Source organism: Chiloscyllium punctatum, chromosome 33 (genome assembly GCF_047496795.1).
Source record: "Chiloscyllium punctatum isolate Juve2018m chromosome 33, sChiPun1.3, whole genome shotgun sequence".
Taxonomy (NCBI): Eukaryota; Metazoa; Chordata; class Chondrichthyes; order Orectolobiformes; family Hemiscylliidae; genus Chiloscyllium; species Chiloscyllium punctatum.
In genome coordinates, this window is record NC_092771.1 from 67,279,332 (window position 1) to 67,291,764 (window position 12,433).

A 12,433-nucleotide genomic window follows, 5' to 3' on the forward strand; every position below is an offset into this window, starting at 1 on the left:
GGATTGTGGACAGTGAAGAAGGTTTTCTGAGATTACAAAGAGATCCTGATGAATTGTGTGAATGGCTGAAAAACTGTAGATGGAGTTCAACTGAATAAACGCGAGGTAATGCATTTGGTACAACAAACACGGGCAGGGCTTATCCAATTAATGGCAAGACCTTCAGTAGTGTTGTAGAACAGAGGGAGCTCAGGGTTCAGCTACATAATTCTTTGAAGTTTGTAACATGGAGAGACAGGATAGTTTAAAAAAAGGTGCTGGCCTCACTTGCTTTCATTGCTCAGTCCTTTGGATATAGGAGTTGGGAAGTCGCATTGAGATTATACAGACCATTGATGAGTCCTCTCCTGGAATACTGAGTCCAGTTCTGGACGCCCAGTTATAGGAAGGATGTTATTCAGCTGGAAAGGGTTGGGAGGAGATTTACTGGGATGTGGCTGGGTACGAAAGGCTTCAGTATAAAGAAAGGCTGAATAGGTTGGTATTTTTCACTGAAACCTGAATGTTGACAGATGACCTCATAGAAGTTTATAAAATCATGAGGGGGATAGATAGAGCTAATGGGAGTTGTCTTTTCCCATGGACAGGGGAGTTTCAAGACAAGGCACTACATTTTTAAGTTTAGAGGAGAGACATATATAAAATAAAAGACATGAGGCACATTGTTACACAGAGGGTGGGTTGTGTGTGAAATGAACTTCCCAAGGAAGGGGTGAACATGGGGACAATTACAATGTTTAAAAGACATTTGGATTAGTACAGGAATAGGAAAGGTTTGAAGGGATATGATCCAGGAACAGGCAGGTGGGACGAGATCAGTTTTAGAGCATGGTTAGCGTTAACCGAACAGTGCGGTATGACTCTGACTATGATTATAATGTTGTGTCATTAATTAAGAAAGGCTGCAAGAGAAAGCCAGGGAACTACAGACTGATGAGCGAGACATCAGGGTGGGTCAGTTGTTGGGGGTCATTCTGAGAGGTAGGCCTTACATGCATTTGGAAAGATAAGGCCTGATTACAGCCAGCATGGCTTTGTGCGTGGGAAAACATATCTCATATACTTGACTGGAGTTTGCTCAAGATGTGACCAAAAAGATAGCCGAAGGCAGAGCAACAGACGTTGTTTCTGGCTTCCGCAAACCCTTGTTCAGGGTGTAGCATGATACATTGGTTAGTAAGGGTAGATCACAAGGGATCAGGGAGAGCTTGCCAACTGGATACAAAATGGGATGACAGTGGGAGACAGCGGGTGGTGGGAGAGGGTTGTTGTTCAGACTGGGGCCTCTGACCAGCGGTGTGCTGTAAGGATTGGTGCTGGGACCACTGTTGTGCACCATTTACATAAACAATTTGAGTGAAAATATAGGAGTCCCTGTTATTATGTTTGTGGATACCAAGATTAGTGAAGGAGTGGGCAGGGAATATAGTTATCGAAGGGGATGGTAATCAACTGGGCCAGTGGGGCAAGGAATGAAAGATGGAGTTTAATTCAGGTGTTGGATTTAGTTCAGACAAACCAGTGAGGCCTCACACGGGTAATGGTTGGGCCCTGGACATTGTTGTAGAAACGAGAGAGACCAAGGGTTGCAGTTATATTGTTCCTTGGACTGGCATCACAGGGCGACAGGGTGTTGAAAGTGGCAATTCGCACACTTGTCTTCATTGGTCAGAGCATTGAGTACATGAGTTGGAGATATTGGTAACATTGTCGTCAATATTTCTTATAAAGGTTTATGAAACCATGTAGGGTCTAAGTAAGGTGAATTGCCAAGAGTAAGTGAGTCCAAATCTAGAGGCATAAATGTGAGGTGAGAGAGCAAGGATTTAAAGGGGGAGCTGAGGGGCAACATTATCCACAGAGGTTGGTGCACAGACGGACTGGACTGCCAGAGGGAATGGTAAAAACAAGTACAATTACACGATGGAAAAGACACTCGGGCAGGTACATGGAGAGGAGAAGGTTTGAAGGGATATGAGACAAACACAGGCAAACGGGACTCATTCCATTTAGGAAATCTCAGCCGAAGAGTCATACCACACAGAAACAGACCTGATGTCTCCAGTTATTGGAGGAGGAGACTATCGAGACAAGGCATGTTGTAGAGACTGAAGCAAGTTACAACGATACGGATGGTCATCTGGACTGGAGGTTTCAAATATGTGAAATAATTGGTGAGAGGGGAGGAGATGACAGAGATAGGAACTGTTATAGGAGTTAGAATGATTGAAGACACTGGTCCTCAATACAAGCCATAGATACAGTGTTGGAGAGGGAATAGGGAACAGAAAGATCCCAGGCAGCATTACCACCCTCTCGTGGGAGGCCTGCTTTCCCCTCAGTTGTTCTGATGCTCTCTAAGAAAGCACAGGCCTGGACTGATAATTGGGAATTCCCGATGCTGTCTCATTACAACAAAACTTGCAGCAGGCGTGGTGATTGAGCCTGGGGTGTATCTGTACTGTGCTCCCCCTCCAGCACTTTCTCTATGTCATGTCTTGTTAGCTGATATTTGGATCCCCTTTATTACTTTCTGCTCTGTGCACTGGAATGATCTTACCTGGCAGCAGGATTTATTGAAGACTCCCGACCTCCCTGACTTTGCATTTCTGGCTGACCAACCATCGTCCCAACCAGCAGTTGGCAAGTCTATTGAGTCAGGAACTCCCTGATTACCTGTAGAAGACACAGAAATAGGCAGAATGGGAAATTAGACTGATGCTGTGAGGGTTACACATGTAGAATGGCACTGAGCACACAGAGATCTGGAAAATCCCAGTCTCCATTCCTGACCTATGCTGCCTCATCTCTCTGGAGTGGAGAATTCTGTTGGCTCATGATCTGGAGTAGCTTCAAGAGTGAGAGACCCTGACAGAGGCAGCAATTAGAGCCACACAGTGAGGGATACCACATGGAGAGGTATTGAGTCACATCACCAGAGTGCCGGGTCAAACAATTGTGCAGGAAGAAAGAGTTTTGATTCATGTTGCACTGGGATATACAAACTGTGAGCAGGCGAAGTGATGGCCTAGTGGCATTATTGTGTGACAATTTATCCAGAAACTCAGCAAGTATTCTCTGGACACAGGTTCAAATCCCACCATTGCAAATGATTGAATGTGAAATAAATGCTTCAAAATCGATGTAATTATAAACCTGTAAGTGAGTATTAAACAATTGCTGAAGTTAAGAAACATCCATCGGGTGAATTCCTGTCTTTAGTGAAGTAATCTAAGGTGGGACTGGGATATCACAGGTATTACAGAAACAACAGCTGAGGGAGGGACAGGACAGGCAGCTCAATGTTCCAGGGGACAGATGCTGCAGGAAGGACAGAAGGGGAGCTGAGAGAGGAGGAGAGCTGCTGGTTCTGATTGGGTGAAACATCACAGCAGGACTGAGAGAGGATATTCCTGCAGGATCGCCCAGTGAAGCTGTGTTCGTGGAATTAATCAATAACAATGGGGCTTCCCTTTCCTCGGATTGTTCTACAGACCCCTAGAGCCCCGCCCTCCTGCACCTTGACCTTCACAAGATGGCGGCCCTCAGGCCCGCGCTCCCTCTTCCCTCAAACAAATGGCGGCCGTGACCCTGGGCCCCCTTCCCTGATCAGAGACCGCCACCTCCTTACCCGGGCTCGGAGGGTCTTTTCCGAGTTTTTTTTAACCTTTACTTGTGAATTCTCTACGCTCCTTTCTCCCGGCGATGCTCCCTCACATCGGCTCTGGGCACCGCTCTCTGAAGCCGCTGCCGGAGAAAGCAGCTCCATTTCCCTCTGCCCTGACCAATGTGACATTGCGCATGCTCTGCACAGAAACGAGACTGCGCGTGCGCCTGAGGTTATCAGTGAGTTCACAGAGAATATTCATAACTGCACAGACTGATGGGTAAAATATTCGTCATTAACAATTGTTTTGTCAAGTTACAGTCATAGAGATGTCTAACATGCAAATAGATTGTCCGGTCCAAATCAACCATAACGGCCAGGTATGTAAATTACCAATCGTTCTGGGAGTTTGAAAAGAAGTTTCTTACTCGCGTTATGCAAATCGATTGGAAATATGTATGTTATCAGATTTACATTTCAACGACAGGATTTCTTAAAATCTCGCAGTGATTTATGAGAGAGATTTAATGCTCCACTATATCATGAGAATGATCAATCCTGCAAAATAGTTTGCTCTCTGACCAATCTTGAAGCGCTCACTCCCGAGAATGCTTTGGCCCCGCTCCTCACTCACTCTGGTTGGAGGACCGGCCGCTACTCGGTCTTCCTGTTCCGCCCCTTCCTCCCAATTGCAGAGTTGATTCAGGCGAGACTTCGCAGGCAAGGGACAAAGGAAGTTCAATTCGATGTTTTGTGACGCGGTGAAAATATCCCGAATCTTGGACCGAGGGGCCTGGGTTCAATTCACAGCTTGTGCAGGTGTGTGTAACAACAACTTTTAGCAGGTTAATTAGGAAAAACAAGGGAAGTCAGGAACAGAGAGAAAACAATAGAAAATGCATGCAATGTGGTGGGGCTGTCAATGCTCAGATGATTTGACTCTTTACTAAGCGTTTCAGGGTCCCAGTCCAGGCTGTTGCACTCCTCTTAGTGCACAGCCAGATACCACGATTGTGGGGCAAAATGTTGTGGTGGGATATAGAGGTGCTTTTCTGGAAGGCGCTCGGTTTTTGTGGTGAAAACAGTTGAGAAGGAGTCGGGTTTTGTATGGAGCTACCTGTCCCCCTCCTGTTGCAGCATCTTATTATTGCCCTGACTCTACCTCGTACATGGAGAAAGTGAGGACTGCAGATGCTGGAGATCAGAGCTGAAAAATGTGTTGCTGGAAAAGCACAGCAGGTCAGGCAGCATTCTCTACCTCGAACATGTTTGGTAGAGATCAGTGACACTTCGTAAGCTCACAATACAAGATCCATCACTCTGTTTAAGACAGTAAAAAACTCTTGTAGCACAATAGCCAGAGAACAATACAGCGCAGAACAGGCCCTTCGGTCCTTGATGTTGCGCCAACCTGTGAACTATTCTCAGCTCATACCCCTACACTATCCCAAAATCACCCATGTGCTTATCTAAAGGATTGTTTAAATCTCACTATAGTGGCTGCGTTAACTACATTGGTTAGGGCGTGGAATCCACTACCTACTAGTCTCTGAGTAAAGAACCTGCCTCTGACATCTGTCTTAAATCTATCACCCCTCAATTTGTAGTTATGCCCCCTCATACACACTGATGTCATCATCCTAGGAAAAAGACTTTCACTGTCTACCCTATTTAAGCCTCTGATCATCTTGTATGTCTCTATCAAATCCTCTCTTAGCCACCTTCTTGCCAATGAGAACACGTTCAAATTGCTCAACCTTTCCTCATAAGACCTTCCCTCCAGACCACACAACATCCTGGTAAATCTCCTCTGCACCTCTTCCAATGCTTCCACATCCTTCCCGAAATATGGGCACTAGAACTGCACACAATATTCCAAATATGGCCGCACCAGTGTTTTGTATAGTTGCAGCATGATATTGTGGTTCCAGAACTCAATCCATCTATGAATAAAACCTAAGACACTGTATGCCACCTTAACAGTACTGTACACCTGGGTGGCAACTTTCAGGCATTTATGTACGTGGACTCCAACATCCTTCTGCACATCTACATTACCAAGAATGTTTCGATTGACCCAGTACTCTGCCTTCCTGTTATTCTTCACAAAGTGTATCACCTCACATTTAGCTGCATTGAACTCCATTTGCCACCCTTCAGCCCAATTCTGCAGTTTATCCAAGTCCCTTGCAACCTGTAATATTCTTCCACACTGTCCACTACTCCACTGACTTTCGTGTCGTCTGCAAATTTACCAATCCATCCACCTATGCCTGCATCTAAGACTTTTATAAAAAATTACAAACAGCAGTGATCCCAAAACAGATCCTTGTGGCACACCACTAATAACTGCACTGGAGGCTGATTATTTTCCATCATCCACCACTCTCTGCCTTCTTTCAGAAAGCCCGTTTCTAATCCAAACTGCTAAATCACACTCAATTCCATGTCGCTGCATTTTATCTAAGAGCCTACCATTTGGAACCTTATCAAAGGCTTTACTGAAGTCCATGTATTCCACGTCAACTGCCCTACCCTCATCTATATGCTTGGTCACCATCTCAAAAATACTCAATGAAGTTTGTGAGACACGACCTGCCCTTGACGAAACCATATTGACAATCTGAAATCATATTATTGTTTGCCAGATGATTACAAATATTGTCTCTCATAATCCTTTCCAAAACCTTTCCTACAACAGAAGTAAGGGTCACTGGTATATAATTACCTGGGTCATCTCGACTGCCCTTCTTGATCAAGGGCATAACATTTGCAATCATCCAGTCCTCTGGTACTGAACCTGTAGGCAATGACAGCTCAATATCAAAGCCTAAGTATTTGCTATCTTCTCCCTAGCTTTCCAGAAAATCCATGGATAAATCCCATCCATCCCAGGGGACTTGTCTACTTTCAATTCTTTTAGAATTGATAACACCTGTTCGTAACTAACCTCGATCCTTTCTCGTCTAACATCTTCTACCTCATTATTGTCTGCAATATTCTCATTTTCCTGAGTGAAAACCAATGAGAAATATTCGTTTAGCACCTCTCCAATTTCCACAGTGTCCACGCTCAACTTCCCACTTCTGTCTTTGATTGGCCCTATTTCTACCCTATCCTTTATTCCTCACATATCTATAGAAAGCTTTAGGGTTCTCCTTTATTCTATTTGCTAAAGACTGCTCATGTCCTCTCTTTGCTCTTCTTAACTCTCTTGAAATCCTTCCGAGCTGATCTGTAAGTCTGCATGGCCTCATCTGTACCATTTGCCTCATCAACACATAAGCCTCCTACTTCTTCTTAACAAGAGATGCAATTTCTGTGGTAAACCACAGTTCCCTTACCTTATCACTTCCTCCCTGCCTGACAGGGACATACCTATCAAGGACACACAATATCTGTTCCTTAAAACAGCTCCACATTTCCATTGTCTGCACCCACTGCATTTTGCTACCCCATTCTATGCATCCTAATTCTTGCTGAATTGCATTATAATTGCCATTGCCCCATCGATAATTCTTCACCTGTGGCATGTACCTATCACTTTCCATCGCTAAACTAAACATAACTGAATTGTACTCCTCTCTCCAAAGTGCTCACCTACAACTGAACCAAACACATAGTCCGGTTCATGACCAAGGACCAGATCCAATGTGGCCTCCCCTCTTGTCGGCCCTTCGACATACTGTGTCAGGAAACCCTCCCGTACACATTGGACAAAAACTGATCCATCCGACATACTAGAGTTATAGCATTTTCAGTCAATGTTTGGGAAGTTAAAGACCCCATAATGACCACCATGTTACTTTCACTCCTACCCAATGTAATTTTGCTAATCCTCTCTTCCCCCTCCCTGGAACTCTGCAGCAGCCTATTAAAAAATCCAAGCAGTATGACCTCCCCTCTCCTGTTTCTAACCTCAGCCCACACTACTTCAGTAGAGAAGTCCTCATCAAATGTTCTCTCAGCCACCGTTATACTATCCTTGACTAACATGACATGCATGGGCCCATTGCGGTGCTTCAAATTCCATGAGGCAGCCATACTGTCTATGACAGACAGACTCAGTCCAGAACCTCCTCTGTCCTGAAGACTTTATGCACTGCCTGCAATCCTCGATTTCCCCTTTGCACGTTCCCTTTCCAACCCAACCCACCTGCATCACTCCACAATTAGAGCTGCCAAGGACAGAAGTCTGTGGAATACCCTCCCTAACCTTCTTTTTCCTCTTTTAAGATGTATTTTAAAATCATTCTCTTTAATCAATGTTTTGATCATCCATGAAGCACCTTAGGAGATTTGCTATTGTGAAAGATTCCATACAATGCAAGTAGTTGTTTTTATTGCCATACATTAGGAGAAACAAGAATGATGCTTTCAAAATGTTAACAAGAAAGTCACTGATAGGCACAGTGTGTAGGCCAAATAATAACATCACATTGGGATGGGCAATAAACAAATAAATAACTAATGCCTGTAAAAATGGCATGTCTATGACCATGGGTGATTTGAATCTACATGTAGATTGGTCGAACCAGTTCAGTCAGGGTAACCGTGAGGAGTTCATTAAGTGTATCCATGATAGTTTTTTTGAACAGTATGAAATGGAACTGACAAGGAGCAAGCTATCCAAGATCTGGCCCCTGTGCAATGAGACAGGAATAATTAATGACCTCAGAGTTAGGGATCCTCTTGGAAGAAGTGATCACTGTATGGTTGAAGTTAGAACAGTTAGAATGGAGAGTGTAAAGATAAAATCTAATACCTTGGTCCTGTGCTTGAACACGGAGAACTAAAATAGAATGAGGGAGAACCTGGATAAAGTAGACTGGAAATAAAGATTTTATGGTGGGACAGTTGATGAGCAGTGAAAAATTTTCAAAGACATTTTAGGAAGTGCTCAGCAAAAACATATTCCAGTGAAAAGGAAGGACTGTAAGAAAAGGTGGTGGACAAAAGATAGGGAATTCTACACCAGTTAGTTTATTCTCTGTAGTTGAAAAGATGCTTTGGTCTATTATCAAGGAAGAAATAGCAGGGAATCTCGATAGAAATTGTCCCATTGGGCAGACAGAGCATGGATTCATAAAGGGCAGGTCATGCTTGACAAATCGTTTGGAATTCTGTGAAGACATTTCGAGCAAGGTGGACAATGGGGACCCAGTGGATGCGGCGTGCCTGGATTTCCAAAAGGCCTTCAACAAGGTGCTGCGCAAGAGGCTGTTGCATTATATAAGTGTGCATGGGATAGAGTATTAGCATGGATAGAAAATTGGTTGATTAACAGGAAGCAAAGAGTGGGGATAAATAAGCCTTATTCTGGCTGGCAATCAGTACCTAGTAGCGTGCCTCTAGGATCAGTGTTGGGACTGCAATTATTTAGAATTGATACAGATGATTTGGAGTTGGGGACCACATGTAGGGTGTCAAAGTTTGCATATGACACTAAGATGAGTAGCAGGACAAAGTGTGTGGAGTACTGGGAAACTTTGCAGAGGAAACGAGATACATTGAGTGAGTGGGCAATGGTTTGGCAAGTGGAATATTATGTTCATAAATGTAAAGCCATACTCTTTAGTTGGAGTAATATTAGTAAAAAGATTACTACTTGAATTTTTTAAAAATGCATTATTTGCTATGCAGAGGTACCTGAACATCCTTCTTTATGAGGGTTGGTAACCAGGTACAACAATCATTTCAGAAGGCAAATGGAATATTGTCCTTCATTGCTGAAGGGATTGTGTTTAAAAGCAGAGGTGGGCTATAGTGGGTGCTGGTGAGCCCACACCTGGAGTACTCCATGTAGTTTTTATCTGCTTTCTTGCTCAAAGATGTACTGGCACTAGAGGGGGTGCAGAGGAGGTTAAGTATGTTGACTCCGGAGGTGAGGAGTTTGGTTTAACAGAGACTGAGTAGATTGGGATTATATTCATTGGAATTCAGAAGAATGGAAAGATATAAAATAATGAATGGAATGGATAAAATAGAAATAGAGAGAATGTTTCCACTGGCAGATGAAGCTAGGACAAGAGGGTATCACCACAAGATTAGAGGCAGCAAATTTAGGAGTGAATTGAGAAGGAACTTCTTGACCTCTATGGAGTGCATTGCCCAGCGAAATAGTTGATGCTAGTTCAGTAAACGTTTTTAAAGCTAAGCTAGTTTTTTAAAAAGAGAAATAATTAATTACGGAATACGATAAGAATGTGGGTAAATGGTTCTGCGTCTACAAAATGATCAGCCATGAGCTTATTGAATGGTAAAGCAGGCTCGAAGTGCAGGACGGCCTTCTCCTTTTCCTAGATCTTTTGTTCTTGTATTATGCATGCCTCCATCACTCGTGACTTGGAGATGCTGGTGTTGGATTCGGATGGACAAAATTAAAATTCACAGAACACCAGGTTACAATCTAACAGGTTTATTTGGAAACACTACTTTACTGGTCCTTCATCAGGTGGTTGTGTGATTTTTAACTTTGTCCCTCACTCTTGTAACTGAGAAACAGCAACAAAAGCCACGAAGCAGTGCGCAAGCTCCAGCCAACAGTTGGTATTGAGGACAATGAAGAAGGTTATCTCAGAATACAATGGGATATTGATCAGATGGGCCAATGGGCTGAGGACAGACAGATAGGATTTAATTTAGATAGATCAGGTTAGGATAAATGGTTGGCAAAAACCGGTTGGACCGAAGAAGTGATTGATGTCAGCGGCGGACCAATGGAAAAACAGGGGAGGGGCTGGAGGACCTGGCGGTGCAGTTGGTCCTACGGCCAATCAGTGACTGAGGGCGGGACTAGACTATACCACGTGATCATCCTCGCGGTGTGTGCGGATGATCGGAATGTGTGTGCGCGGAGAGCTGTCGGTAAGGAAAGAAATAAACAGCAGGAAACGGGAGGGAAATGGTGTTGGTATGGTCTGAGAGGTTTTACAATCATTTGGTACACATCGGAAAATACAAATTTGAAACTTACAGTCCCGTTTTTGCAGCAAACGGGAATATGCCTCGTTAAGTAATCGGCCCGAGTGAGCGCCGCCATCTTTATTCGGGGCAATGATTCACTGGACACGTGCGCGGCCGCCAGCTTTGTAGGGGGCAAAGTTCAGAGGGATGTATGTGCAGCTTTCCCTGGTAAAAAGAGTCATAGGGCAGGATTTACACAGAGCACATTCAAACCCAGAGAAAGGGACTTTTTTCTGGATTTGTTTCATCATTTATTTAAATGATTTGGATTTGAATAGAGGCCGTATAGTTAGTAAGTTTGCTGGTGACACCAAAATTGGAGGTATTGTGGACAATGAAGAAGGTTATCTCAGAGTACAGTGGGATATTGATCAGATGGGCCAATGGGCTGAGGAGTGGCAAAAAGGATTTAATTTAGGTAGATTCGGTTAGGATATCTGGTTGGCATAAGTTGGACCGAAAAAGCCTGTTTCTGTGCTAGACATCTTTGACTGTGGGATCATAAAAGTGAACTCTGCTCTGGTTCACCTCTGGGTTCTCTGATGTCCACTTGTTCATTATCTCGCTTCCTCAGTCTCTCATGGGTGTAGTTTTGCTCTGTATAGTATTTTACTATTACTTTCACAACTGATTTGTAAATGAATTGAAAAATGTAGAGCTGGAAAAACACAGCAGGCCAGGCAGCATCCGAGGAACAGGAGTATCAACGTTTCGGGCATAAGCCCTTCTTCAGGAATGTAAATGAATTGTCCACTGCTGCCGGTTCCTGACCGTATGATGTTCCATTATCAGGTTATTTTTTCCACAATATCTTTGACAGTCAAGAATTCTTTTTTCCAATAAGCGAGTGCATTTTCCTTCAATTTCTGACAGTCAAATTCTGCACCATTTTCATTCCCTGTAATTCATAGTGCACTCCATGAAACATCAACTGTGTATTTCTCCTTCCACAGAAACCAGTGATCAATGCCAAAGCCTTGTTGCCTGTGGAGAGGGTGATGTTTGACTTCCTTGTACTGCTGCAGTTTGTATGGTGAAGGTGGTTGGGTTAGAGACATTACAGATTATTCACTCAACGATATTGAAGAGTAGAAGATCTCTGTTCAAATCATCATGGTTTTAATTTCACAAATATATTATTGAGAACTTTTGACATAAGGCTACAGATGGAGAATATTGTGTCCAGTCACCACAACCATTGCCAAATAAGCAGTTTTTTAAGAATGCCTTAAAGGAAGAAAGTCGATCTTAGAGGGTTAGAGTGGGGATTCCAGACCATGTTCCCTTGGAGTCTATAGAAACAGTCACACAGGTGAACTCAAAAATAAACACATGATTGAGAGTCTGAACTACAATGAGTTATTGAGATATGAAAGGGTATGTGGTGCAGGGAGATAGGAATGATTACAGCCAGCAATTAATTCAAAGGTACGAAAGTAAATTGTTGTTGCTTATAAATGGGAGTCTTTTGATTGGTCAGCAAGTTTTGGTACAAGTGAGCGATTCAGCAGTAGAGTTTTCAATATTCTTGAGATTATCGGGAGGGTGAATGTGGGATGCTGGCCAGGAGTGGGTTTAGATAATGAAATCTAGAGTTAACAAAAGGAATGAATGAGAGTTTCAGCAAATGAGCTGAGACTGTGGTGAGGTCAGGTGATATCACTGAAGTCGAAATAGTGGTCTTGGAGGGGGTCTGGCCTGTCATCCTCACCTCATTCAGCTGCTTGTCAGTTTGTGAATCAAGTCTGTAACAAGCTCAGGAACTGAGAGGCCCTGGCAGAACCCAAACTGGGCATCACTGAGCAGGTTATTGCTGAGCAGCTGTGTGACAGCACTGTTGATGACACCTTCCATCACCTC

At 43.6% G+C, this 12,433-nt stretch overlaps 2 long non-coding RNA genes across 2 annotated transcripts in view; one reads left to right on the forward strand and one right to left on the reverse strand.

Moving 5' to 3' along the window:
• Window positions 1-3,779, reverse strand: part of LOC140458569 (uncharacterized) — a 36,176-nt gene extending 32,397 nt beyond the window's left edge. Inside the window, exons 1-2 of the long non-coding RNA XR_011953567.1 lie at window positions 3,632-3,779; window positions 2,561-2,676 (exon numbers count right to left, since the gene is read on the reverse strand). This is a non-coding gene — a long non-coding RNA (uncharacterized lncRNA). The remainder of the gene's footprint in view (window positions 1-2,560; window positions 2,677-3,631) is intronic.
• Window positions 3,780-4,317: 538 nt separating this feature from the next.
• LOC140458568 (uncharacterized) overlaps window positions 4,318-12,433 on the forward strand; it is a 127,051-nt gene continuing 118,935 nt past the window's right edge. The window contains exon 1 of the long non-coding RNA XR_011953564.1: window positions 4,318-4,426. This is a non-coding gene — a long non-coding RNA (uncharacterized lncRNA). The remainder of the gene's footprint in view (window positions 4,427-12,433) is intronic.